The 13,739-nt window shown below is 38.6% G+C and overlaps 1 protein-coding gene across 9 annotated transcripts in view; it reads right to left on the bottom strand.

The window, feature by feature from the left end:
- The window catches only part of Epb41l2 (erythrocyte membrane protein band 4.1 like 2), a 196,506-nt gene extending 185,411 nt beyond the window's left edge, over nucleotides 1-11,095 (bottom strand). For 7 of the 9 annotated variants that reach the window (XM_077801974.1, XM_026380655.2, XM_026380689.2 and 4 more), the window contains exon 1: nucleotides 10,995-11,095. The gene's annotated coding sequence lies outside the window, so the exon portion shown is untranslated. The remainder of the gene's footprint in view (nucleotides 1-10,994) is intronic. The other 2 variants (XM_026380679.2, XM_026380688.2) reach the window with 2 other exon arrangements.
- Between the last annotated feature and the right edge of the window lie 2,644 nt (nucleotides 11,096-13,739).

The following is a 13,739-nucleotide window of genomic DNA, read 5'->3' as shown; positions in this document are numbered from 1 at the left end:
TCCTGAGTTCAATCCCTGGTACCAAAAATAAAAAATAAAAAGGGATGAGGGTATAGCTTCATGGTAGAGCACTTGACTAACATATAAGGCACCTGGGTTTGATCCCCAGTACTTAAAGAAAAAGAAAAAGATTCATCTATGTAATACAATCATTTCACATATCACCACATTTTAGGGAAATACTGTTCTTATCTATCACTAACAATACTTTCTACACTAATGAGGAGAGGACTTGAATTTATAAATCTCTAAAAACCCAGGGGTAACTTAGTTAATACCAATCATAAGAACTCAAAGCCATAAGATTTTCCTGGAGCTTCCTCAGATCACACAGCCATTAATAACTCACTATCTTATTTGGAATCTCCATTTTGTTTGAACTTCCCCAAAATCCATACACAAAACATCTATACTCATATTAGTGTAAGGTCCCACACTTTCATAATTTATTTACACCTTTTTTAATAATGGAAATTTTCACTGTAACAGTATTTAACAAAGTCTGTGAATTCAAAGGTTACTCTAATCCCCAAATCATATTTAAAGAATATACAAACTTATAGGAGCCGGGGATGTGGCTCAGTGGTTAAGCGCCCCTGGGTTCAATCCTTGGTATCAAAAAAAAAAAAAAAAGGATATTCAAACTTATGTATGGCAACCATGTGACAGTTTTAAGACAAAGTTAAGATATTGACTAAAGGAGCTGGGAATGTGGCTCAGGTGGTAGCGCGCTCGTCTGGCCGGGTTCGATCCCCAGCACCACATACCAACAAAGATGTTGTGTCCGCCGAAAACTAAGAAATAAATATTAGAAAAAAAAAAAAATTCTCTCTCTCTCTCTCTCCCCTCTCTCACTCTCTCTTAAAAAAAAAAAATCAAAAGTCTTTCTCTCTCTTTAAAAAAAAAAAAAAAAAAGATATTGACTAAAGTCTAAAATAAAACTGCCACTTTTGATAAGCACATATTTGACAAATCTGTTTTTATGTATTTTTAAGTGTAGCTCAAACATATAATATTTACAAGTTTATACTGATCTAATCCTTGAAATATCACAGAATAAAAAGAAACATTTATTGAACTCCTCCTAGAAAGCTTTTTTTTTTTTTTTTTTCTGGAGGTACTGGAGATTAAATCCAGGGCCTTATACACACTAGGCAAGCATTCTACCCCTGTGCCACACCCACAGCCCAGAAAACACTTTCTATTTCAATGACACAGCAGTCATCCACTCAGATCCATCCTAAATACTGACTCAATCACCTGATTTTTCTGCCTGTTTTTTATAAATAACTGAAGGCAGCAAGAGGCATGGGAAAAGTACAACGTTAGTACAGTGATAGTTCTTACCAAAAATAAGTACCACAATAATCTAGAGAATTTGATTTTTAATCAGTTTAAAACCCTGAATCCAGTGGACTGAAATTGAGTTAATTTCTGTTCCCTCCCTACACAACACTAGAATGATAGTAAAGGAATTAAAAAAAAAAGTACAAATCCCAAAAAAAAGGGATGGGGGAGGTAGGGGAAGGAACAGACCAGCAGATAAGATATGCCAAAAAAAATTTTAGAAGATGGAAAGCAGATGTACAAAATAACTGACTTAGCAGAGCAGGATACTAAAATGTGAGTTCCTGTTTTGGTGGGAGCCTATAAGAAATAAGGTGATTATTCAAGAATTCTCAAGAGCCTTAGGAATTGTAAATTTCAGGTACTTCTGTGGGCTAAGGTAAGACTGCTGGAAATAACCTTCAAAAGGCTACAAAAAAAACCTTCAAAATTAGGAGGAAAAGCAATCACAAACATTTCTATATACACCCAAACTATAAAAACAATCAAACTGAGAATGGAAAAAGACATTTCAAGATACAGGAGTTCTTAAAGAAACTGACTTCCCATTTAAACTTCCCTGGACAACTACCGAAAGTGCTCATGATTAGAATTAAACCAAGAACAGGACATGGAGTCCAGAAGACATGGAACCTGGGAAGAGAAGCAAAGGGAATTCCACAAAGGCAGCTACACAGCAGCCCAAGAATCACACAATTGCTGTGGATGTATCAGTGGTAGAATGTAAGCTTAATCATGTAGAAGGGTCCACATTCAATTCCCAGCAACGAATCAAGGTGGGGTGGGGAATCACAAAACTAAAAGTAGTACTCAGATCTGCTTCAAAATCACTCCTTTACAAAAGAAACTAGGAGACAGAAAACCAGCCAGAAAAGGAAGTCTGTCTTCTACCGAAATGTTAGATGCTATAGAGGTTAATAGGTTCCTCAAAACTTCAAGTTCTGAGTAACAGCCTCAAATAATTAATAATAACTGGCTCCAGAAGACAAACGTTTTAGCCACACACAAGCTGAGTGCCCTTGAGCAACTCATTCAATTTTTAAGTTCAATTTTTCATATGTAAAATGAAAGTCATACCAAATTACCCAAGGTATTACTGGAAAAAGGATGAGCAATATTAATATGCCTAAAGTACCAATTATACTGGGGACTTATAGTCTATGCTCCAATACAATACAATCATTTTCCTTTTTTTTTAAACATGTTTATTGATTATCAATACTTCTGATCTTACTTGATTACTTAAGATGGAATCTAGAACAAAGCCAACCAAGAGCATAAAATACATTTATCCAGGATAGATTAGGCAAAGCACTTGGTAACAGCAACACAAGCCTAAAGGATACAGGCGAACCAAGGAGAAGTGTCAAACAGAGGCCTACATCTATGGAACAAACTTATACGGAGGAAGAAAAGGAGGGGAAAAATTAGATCAAGCCTCTAAATCATAATCATAAAAAATTAGATTCAATTATGGATCTAAAGAAATGACAGAATAGGTTAACTACACTACAATGTTGAAATCAGCAAAATTCAAACTGTGGGAAACCATATAGAATAATCAATTAAGTTTCTTCAACAAATGAATTATAAGGAAAAATAAGAGATGAAGAGGCAATCAAATCTCATTACTGTAAAAGATCCATCAATGAATTATAATGTAGAGATCTCAACTGGCTCTTGATTCAAACAAACTTTTCTAAAAATTGACACCTGAGACAATCAAAGATCTTATTACTAACAGATAATTGATGATATTAAGGAAATTTTAGCATGAATCCACTTATGTTTACAAAACAGTTCTTATCTTAAAGAGGATGAAAATGAAAGGAACCTCATGCTGAGAGCAACACTGAAAGGCTTTTAAAATGGAGGCATGAAGGAAGTAGGACTTAGGCAGTCTCCAGCTGCTGCCTACAATGTGAACTCTAGTCATCTCCACCTTTTGACAGCAGGAATCTGAATGACAAGAAGACCACATAATTACACTGTGCCCAGAGACTCAAGAAGTGTATCAAGAGGTTATCAAACTCTTATTTGATGAACATTACTAAGTATATATATTCTTTGATCTTCTGTCAGTCACATTGCCCCATTCTTTCTCAACATTTAATAAATTGGCAGTGTTTGCTCATATAAGTTCCCATTGCCTTCTTCCAAATACTGATTTAGAGCTATCTAAACCTATGTCTCCTAAATTGTAACTCTTAGGACCCCAAATAAAGTTCTTTTAGTTTCTCAGTTAAAATTGATAGACTGATACATAATAAAATATTAAATGAAGAAATGAGAAAAAATCTTTTTAAAAAGCCAAATAACATACAAATAAAATACAGCTCTGAGCTGTGGGAGACTAAACCTGGGCTTTAGAGAACCAACAAATATGTTTAAGACCAGTAGGTAATGAATGAACCACACTTTCCACATGTTACTATGGGCCTAATGCATGCTGGACACTGATTAATTGGTTCCAAAAACTATGACTCCAACTGTGACACAAAGGTCATTCTTCACAAAGGGAAAGGCAGGAAATAACTGCTGGTTCAAAAGGTAGAAAAGTCCTACTTGCCAGTAACACCCACTTTAAGGTCATACACATGTAGGCCTTTTTCTGTCAATTGACATTTAGTAAAAGCACAAACTCAATACTCTAAAAAAGCCAGCTAGATAATGCAAATGAATGAAGGGGTCTAGAGATAAGATGAAAAAAAAAAAACAACAGGAGGAACTGAGACAATATAGGGAAAGGATTATCCATACAAAATGGTATGGAACTACTGATCTCTAACAGATGGTTTTTCCAACTGAGGAGCATCCTCCAATATTTTCAGTATTGCCACAATCCTCCAATATTTTCAGCCTAAAATATTTATGGAAAACCTCTTATTTCTTAATTTTGGCAGTCAGTTTAAAATTAAAACACTACACTGGGGGAAAATATGTCTTCAGGTATATTTCATACACAATAAGAAGTATACTGAATTTATAAAGGTTTCACTTTAAGGCCATATGCAAAAGGTTAAACATTGTCAATAAAAATTCCACTATTAGCCTTATCTCAGCAAGCTCACTGCAGTCAGTTATAGAGAGGGGAAATTATAATACATTATATGCACACATATTTCACACTCAAAATCAAGTTACTTCTGGCAACATAACAAAAAAAAAAAACTATGTTCTCCCCGTGTTCTGCAAACTAGATTCTCATAGATTTACCACCTTTTGGACATTAACCAAAAAAATGAACAGGGTTTATTAAGTAAGAATTTTCTAAAAATTCAAAAATTCTAAAGAGTCTATGTGAGGGGCTGGGGATATGGCTCAAGCGGTAGCGCGCTCGCCTGGCATGCAGGAGGCCGGGGTTCAAGCCTCAGCACCACATACAAACAAACATGTTGTATCTGCCAAAAACTAAAAAAATAAAATAAATATTAAAAAATTCTCTCTCTCCCTCTCTCTTTAAAAAAAAAAAGAGTCTATGCTGAAATAATTAAAAAGTGGTTTTAGGAATATGATAGTAGCTCACTGGTAGAGTGCTTACCTACCACATAAAAGGCCTTGGATATGGGGCTGGGGTTGTGGCTCAGTGGTAGAGCACTTACCTAGCACGTGTGAGGCCCTGGGTTGGAGTCTCAGTACCACATATAAATAAAATAAAAGTCCATTTACAACTAAAATAAATATATATTTTTTTTTTAAAAGGCCCTGGATTTGATCTCCAGCACCAACAAAAATAATAATAATAATAAAATAAAAGTGGTTTTAACTTGTTTTCACCATAGGAAATTCCAATCTCCTATCAAAAAAGACTATTTCCACACAGATAATTGTTCCTGACCACTGTAAAATATGTGCTAACCACATATTCACAAGCAACTCACTAAGTTTTTTCTTAACCTAACAATTTTCACAGATGCCAGGAACTACATGAAGCATTTTATAAGTATTAGCTACTTAATCCTCATATAGGTCTATCAAATAGATTATTTTTAACCCCTTATTAAAGGAAAGAAAGCTTTGAGACATACTTTGCTCAAAGTCACTCGCCTAAGTAGCCTAACCAGCACTAAATTAGTATAGACTTATTACTGATCCCCTCAAAGAAATTTGTGAGAAAATAAAAACACATTAAGTTCACTGGTAAGAATATGAGTGACCAAGATTATATCAGAATTCAATTTAACCAGGATAATTGAGTAAAGGAGGTCAACTAAAGAATTCAGTTGAATGGAAATAAGTACAATCAGAAAGAGAGAGATTAATGATAAAAGTGCAACAGGGTAACATGAAAAATAAAAGAATAAAAGAATACCTCTTAAGATTTTGATTTCGTAATAAGAATCAGCAATTTGCAGCCTTTTGTTTCCCAAAATCATCTCTTATACTCCCTTTCTCCTTCTCAAATCTCTTAAACTTTTGCACACAAATGCACCACTTGATTTATAATCTCAGACAGTTTATGAATCCCTGAGGCCCACCTGAGCAACACAACACCTTGCTACTAACCCGACTCTCCACTTCAGGTAAACAGTATGAATTAAAAGATCTCTAAGCTCCCTTCTGGCCCTCAAGGTAAACTAATTAACTCTACTCTGTTGTTATAATGATGATGGGTACAGTTTGGAAGCTCATCAAGAGGTCTGGAAACCTGAATTCAGGACTTGGAAAAGACTGCTGATAATCAGACCTATATAGACAAGTTTTTTTTTTTTTTTTAATGAAATTATTCTAGAAAAGGCAACTGAAAGGTAACATTAAGTCTTTAAAATATGTGAAAAGCCGTTCACTAAGGTTGACAGTGCAGCCATAAGAGCAAAGCAAGAAGAAATGGCTTTTAAATTGTACTGTGAAAGATTTGGTTTACCTGCCTGACCTAGGTAATAAGGTCCTACAGATAAACAATGATAAAAATCACTTTGAAACTTTTTCTGTGCCACCTTCTGTTTCTCAGCCTGGAAAAAACTAAACCATCCCCTTGACAATAAACTTATACGAGTAAAATTCCAACTTGGCTACCTAAAATAAAAACTTTGGGCTGGGGATGTGGCTCAAGTGGTATCGCGCTCGCCTGGCATGCGTGCTGCCCGGGTTCGATCCTCAGCACCACATACAAACAAAGATGTTGTGTCCACCGAAAACTAAAAAAAATAAATAAATATTAAAAAAAAATCTCTCTCTCTCCCCTCTCTCTTTAAAAAAAAAAAAAAAAAAAAAAACTTTGAGATCTCAGAAAAGACTACTCTTATGCCCCAACTTATTCTATATTAGCATAAAGATTACTTGGGACCCAGACTATATATATTCAGACTTTTTGACTAATATGCTAAAGTGAAAACATATCAATATGAAAGGAATCTGTGAAATGAAAACACGTTTCCATTTTATAAGTATAAAATTAGCTCGATTTCAATCTGAAAAAAAAAAAATAGAGGTGGTATGAAGGCATTCAACAGGGCACATGACATCTACACTATATCAAGGCAGAAGAGACAACACTTTAAAAATGAGAAAATTCAGAAACCCACTTAAATTCTAAGATAAATACTATCCCCAAAACCAGGGAAATAATGTACAGATTATCTACACTTGTAAATATGGAAAGCACACATCTAAGAAACCCACACAGATCCCAAGTCAACCACAAAACAAGGGGAAACAATGTCTAGTGGTTTAAAAAAAAAAAAAAAAAAGAACCTATATTAACTATGTGATATTTCTACATGAACTACAATCAGTTTCTGTAAAGCCAACTCTTTCAACTTTAGTAAAAGCACCTCAAAAGTCTGATTAATTCTCCAAATATTTATTAAGTACAAACATTGTATAGGTACCCCACCTGGCAAATATAGGTAACAGTCCCTCCTCTTATACAAAATATACACACTTTATAGAAAACCTACCCAAAAATCAATTATAACTCTTAATCATTTCTAGATAAAAGAGATGATTAACTTCTTTCCTTTCTGGCTTACTGGTAACTTCTAAGTAAGTATACTATCAATAGCTAACTTGAAGGCCATTCCCATATAGTTAATAACAAGGGATTGACTCCATTTTAGATTTTAGTCTGGGGTACAGACAGAGGAAAGATAGAAATCTTCCCAATATCAAGTTGCTGGTTTATGCCAAAACATGGTGTTCCCAAGGGATGCTATGTCTAGAATCTGGGGGAATCATATACAAATCTTCTGTTTACACAAGTCTTCCAAAGAGACTAGAAATGTTTGTGTGTTGAGGGGAGGGGACAAGGTCTGAGTGGATTTGAGGACTACTAACAGTTCATCTCTGAGATTCCAAGATTCTATAAGAGAACAGTAAATTAGGGTTTGGCTAGTATTTGCTGACTACTGAAGCCAGCATAAACTTTACTTGAGGATTTTAAATCTATAAGGATAACCAGTAGTTAGGTACAGTAATTCTGAATCTGAAAAAAATAAACAGGCCCACTGGAATTGTTTCTAAATAAAGGTGGGGTGGAGAAGGTAGGCACATTTCCTTTGTTTTCTCCAAGTAAAACAATACAGACTTAAGAAATGCAAAATGTAACTCTTTGGTGGCATTGATCCCTATAAACTTTTATTGCCTTCTTAAAAAATCCTTGCAATTTATATTTTTCAGAAGTTCACACACAGCTTTAAAATAGATTACTTCAATTCAAAAAACAAAGAAAAAAATCTCATGCTTTCCTATGAAAACAGAAACAAATCAAACTTTCAACAATATTTAGCATTTCGCTATATAAAATAGAAACCCAGGGCTGGGGTTGTGGCTCAGCGGTAGAGCGCTCACCTAGCACAGACAAGGCCCTGGGTTTGATCCCCAATACCACATAAAAATAAATAAATAAAGATATTGTGTCTAACTACAACTAAAAAATAAATATTTTTTTAAAAATTTAAAAATAAAAAAAGTAAAATAGAAACCCCACATTTCTAAATAAAATGGCGAAGATAAAAACATTGTAGGTCACTAGCCACAGTAATATGAGAGTGGTGATTAAGCACAGAACTTGATGTTAAACATAACTCTACAATATTACTAATTACAGAGAAATTTTACCAATAAATATTTTGGTTGAAGACTGCTTTGTCATCTTTGCAAGTATTTTTAGTTGAAAGCAAGTGTTGGGTAGTACACGTGGACATGGTTCTGATTTTTAAATATCTATTTTTACATTCTGGTCACTGGTTAGGTTTTCTAAACTCAATTCTTTAGAACTGGTAATTTGGAAAGGGTAAACCACAAGATCATTATGCTAAAAAGCAAAAAAACCTAACAAGCTCACCAACTCAGACCAGTACAAAGCTAACTTGGAAAGCTCAGAGTTCTCACATCTAACCATGGGCCCTTAAGGTCACTAACTCCTGAAGAATGTGTCTGTAAGTGGGCAAGCTACATTAAAGTTAGGTTTCCAAATACAGCAAGAGCTTTCCATTTCTTTGTTTTCTATTTGCAGTAACTTTTTGGTGGGCCCATCCCTTCAGATTCTTCCTCTACATATCCAAATTTGCTTCTTTCTACTTTGGACTTAAATTTCAGATTTTAAAATATACACACCTAATTGCTGCAAAACATTCCATATTGTTTTCTACACTGAATAGCAAATATTTTACTGAAATTCTAGTAGGGTAAGTGATTTTTAATCTTTTCAAATAACCCCCCATCTCCATCCAATTTAGATCTCAAAGAGTATGAGCACTGGTGGCTCAATTCATCTACACATTTTCTTTCCAGACTTTTTGCATATAGTAGAAAAACTACTTCTAACAGAGGTAACAGATAAAGAACTGTTATGACTAGGTCTTTCTTTAAGAGGGGTGTTTTAAAAGGAAAGAAACTGTCCCCTCCTATTACTCTTAATGAGCAGCCTCTTGTTCTCAGCAGTCAGTCTGCACACAAGACCACTACTGACTTCAGTGGGAATTCTGCCCAAGAAGTGAGGAAGACAGGATAGGATTAAATTAGCCCTAAACCCACAGCATTGTTCCAAATCATTACCACTTGTACAGTTCTCCAATAACCTCCAAAGAGTAGAAATCTGAGACTTGAAGGTGGTTTTCAAATTGTAGAAATGATTGTTCCAGCTCTGACAGGTGACACAGCATAGCTCTTTAAAAGTTGGAGGGACTGGTTGGCCCTTATCACAATCCAACAATGACAATACAATGCAATCTCAACATGACTGCAACAGCAAGCCAGTGATTTCTTACAGCAAAAGACTGCCAAGGGAAACTGAAAAGAATTTATGCACTATTAGTTCTTCAGAGATTGGGGATTCTAAATCCCAGTTTCCCAAGCCAAAAAAACTGATTCAGTTTGCCTCAAGTGCTAAGCCCAAGAGGAAAGGTGACAAGACAGTAACTAAATGCTAATTCTCAATACAGTGTTGTACATAAAGAATACACAAATAATGTATTCTGATGAGAGAACAAAACAGGAGAGGGAGATAAAGAAGGGACTGAAAAAATAAGAATGAACGAAAACTAAGTCACGAAAAGAAAAAAAAAAAAAAAGAAAAGCTTAAATAGCAGTAACAAAACGCCTGGCACATACATACCATTTCATATGCAATAAGTTCAAGAAACTAGGAAAAGATGTGATTCCATACGAGAAAATACATTCTAGGTTCCACCTTCCCTCCAACCCACCCAGGGGTCTTAAACGCGGAGACAGCTGTTGTGGTGACAGGGAAATTAAAGGCATTCTCCAGAGGACTGTAGAAAGGCCTCCACACAGAGACCCCTCCCCTTATAATACCAGCAAACCTCACCAAAAGAACTTGACCTTAAGGGAGGCTGGCATCTGGGAAGTATGCCGACTAACGTCCACCACAGGCGTCGGGCTGCTGGGGGCAACGTCTCCGACGCCAATTTCAATCCCGTCGGCTCCTTATTTTCTCCTCCTCGTCCTTCCCCTGCACCTCACCTAAAAATGCTCCCAACCCTCCGCCCCCAGCGCAGGAGGAGAAAAAGCAGCCATCTGTGGTGAGGTAGCTGGGTGTCGGAATTTTAAGGGTCGAACGCGCGTCCCTGTCGGCTGCCGCCGGCCCACTCTGGGCCGACCGCGCCGCGCGTGGGGCTGGCGCGCCGCCCTCACCACTCCCCGCAATCCCCGCGCGCGCGCGCGTCCGGCCCGCGTGTCCCCTTCCCAAACCATCCTCCAGAAGAGCGCCGCCGCGCCAAGTCCCCGCAGTCCCCGCGCGGGGAATGGAGCCGGATTCCTCCGCTGCTGCTCCAGGGGCCCAGACGCGTGACCCTGAGCCCACCTCACCCGGGACGGGGGAGGGACGGCACGGTCCTCACCACGCCTCCACCTCTGCAGACTCTGCGGGGAATGAAGAGAGAACCACCGCAGAGGAGCGGAATCCGGCCTGGAGCAACAGGATGCGGACCCTGCGGCGCAGTAGGGTCGCGCTGATGGAGGGGGGGGGGGGAGAGAAAAGAGGAAGCCGCAGAAAATCCCAAAGCTAGTCCCCCTCCCCCGCCTCCGGGAGAGACTGTCCCGCCACCGCTTCCTGCCCGGGATCAGCTTCCCAGTACAGCTAGAGGAAAAATCCGAGCCGCCCCTGCAGATCCGCAGAGACTAGTTGCCCGGGCCGGGACCCGCGCCCCAAACCTGCCATTTCGCAGCCCCGATCGCCTCCTTACCCCAACGCCGCACCTCAGGAGCTCACCGGCCTGGGGGACCCGTCCCGCGTCAGTCCCAGCCAGCCCCGGGCCAGCGCGCCAGCCTCCTCCCTCCGCTAGGTTTCAAATTGAAATTCCCTGGCTGGGGCCGTCAGAGCACTCGGCGCGCCGGCCCCGCCCCCTGGCGGCGGAAGCCCCTCCTGCGCCCCTCCGACGCGCCCCTGGCGCGGAAACCCCCGCGGGCAAGTCACGCCCCCTTCCCGCAGGCCACGCCCCACTCCGGCCACCGACAGGGACCCTTCCCGCGGGATTTGCGGAGCTCCGCCACCCAGTACTGTGCCGGGGCGGCGCGTTTCGTCTTTGAGCCGCCCCAGATAATGACAGCTATTGCGTTTGTGCAAGGCGTTCTTGCTTCGAATCCTGGCCTTAAATGCCCTCTCAACTTTTAAAAGTTATTTCTTCAAAGTGCATTCACTGCCTAAACCTTCATTGAGCTCCTATTCCGTGGTACACAGTAAAGTAAGTAGGTCCAGGAGACACATAAAAAGGAAAACTGGGTCCGCTCAGTCTAGAGTGAAAGAAGTGCTTTCACTGAAAAGACTTGAAAAGGAACCATTTATTCTTCCTGTGAGAGGGACAGGAGGAATTGGGAAAACCCCATGGAGGAGGGACATTTATGCTCAGCCTTAACAGTGAGTAGGATTTCTCCAGGCACAGGCCTGGGAACCTGGATTGTAAAGCATGACAGGCCTGAAGCAGTGTCTGGAAAAAAAAAAAAAAACTAATTTGTGCCAAATTGTGGAAGGACACACACAAACACGCGGGATAGCCGCCTCTAGTTCTTTTCTTTTGCACAATTAGACCATTATCTCTTAGAATCTACTTATTTCATCTTTTCTAAATACTTCATTCATGTCAGACTGGTGTCAGGGTGCCCAGCTCACTGGCTCCAGAATCTGCCACACAGGTAACACTTTTGTGCTTCCTCCCACCTCTATAGAGATCTTCAGTGATCCATCTCTGTCGAAGTCTCCTTTTCTTTCCTAAACTTAACCTTTTTAAAATTAAATGTCAAAGGAAGCCTCAATAACAATACTTGCCATATGTTTGATGCTTTCCAGGTAACAAAACACACTCATTTTATCATTTGATCCTCACAATAACCCTATGAAAAAGGGAGGGCAGATATTATCCCCATTACATCAAAAGGAAAGAGCTGGGAAGATAAATTATCTGGTAAGATTCTTCTGATAAACAATAAAAGTAATAGCTAATATTTATTATGTGCTTTGTGAGGCATTGTTATAAATCCCTTCCATGTGTTGATTTTATCACAATCCCACACGTTAAGTACACAATTAAATTAAGTTAAATTTAATGAGGTGTGCTAAGAGAAAAGAATCCTAATAACAAAGTTCTAGCAAAGGGCAGGGAATTTGCATTGGTTTTTAGTTACTATGACAAAATATCTAAGATAACTTATAAAGAGGAAAGATTTATTTTGGTTCATAGTTTCATAGGTTCTAATCCATGGTCACCAGACCCTTGTTGCTTAGGCCCATGGCAAGACAAAAAATTATGGAGGGGAATGTAGTGGAGCAGAGCGGCTCACCTTATAGCTGACAGTGAAGTAAAAAGAGAGCAAGAGGAAGGGGCCAGAATCCCAGGAGCCCCTTCAAGGGCAAGCCCCTCTTGATGTACTATGTCCTACGAGGCCCCCACATCCTAAAGTTTCCACCACTTCCCAACAGCAATATCAGTTAGGAACCATGTTTTCAACATATGAGCTTTTGAAGGACATTTAAGACCTAAACCATAACAGAATTTTATGAAATAATACTATTGTGAAATTTGAGACAGATTTACAATTGAATCAAATATTTGTAATTTTATATTTCTTTTTATAGTATAAAGAGTTCCTAAAGTCATACAAGTGGGTTTTTGTTTGTTTGTTTGTTTGTTTTCACATTTGTGTTTTGGTTATTGATTTCATTTTGTTTTTAGAGGGGGTGGGGGGTCTCACTATTCTGCCCAGGCCGGTCTTGAACTCCCTGACTCAAGCAATCTTCCCTCCTCGGCCTTACAAGTAGCTGGGACTCCAGGCATGCACCACCACAACTTGCTTAGTCATGTAGGTTTTAGGGCCCCATGAAATCTCCATCCATCCAGGATAAAACTTATTTAAAATAATAAAAATAATTTAAAAACCTATATAAATAGTAAAAAAAAATATGCATAGTAATGAAATATAATGCCCATGTCATAGGAAATGAGATCCAGGTAATATTCTCTGTTGAAGTGTGTAAATTGCTTTTTTTTTTTTTTTTTTTTTGGTACCAGGGATTGAACCCATAGGCTCTTAACCACTGAACCACATCCCATCCCTTTATATAAGTTACTTAGGACCTTCCTAAGTTGCTGAAGCTGGCTTTGAACTTGTAATCATTTTGCCTCAGGCTTCCAAGTCACTGGGATTACAGACCTGCAGTGCCATGCCCAGCTGCAAATCACTTCTATATGCCACTTTCTAAGAAGCATAAACTAATCTACATTCATAAGTGAATGACCTTGGTAATGTGGGAACCAACAAGATATAACCTAAAGAGATAAAGTTCATTTTTAATCTTTTAGATTACCATCAAATATATAATATGTAAGGGCTATATTATGTGAAAGAAAAAATTAAGACTCCTTGTTTTGGACATAGACTTACATGGCTCCAATATTTCAATGGAATAAGAGGATTCAGAGGCAGAAACTGGGGGT

This window comes from Urocitellus parryii, chromosome 8 (genome assembly GCF_045843805.1).
Source record: "Urocitellus parryii isolate mUroPar1 chromosome 8, mUroPar1.hap1, whole genome shotgun sequence".
Lineage (NCBI taxonomy): Eukaryota > Metazoa > Chordata > Mammalia > Rodentia > Sciuridae > Urocitellus > Urocitellus parryii.
Note: the sequence above shows the minus strand (reverse complement) of the source record. Positions and strands in the feature narration are given on the sequence as shown.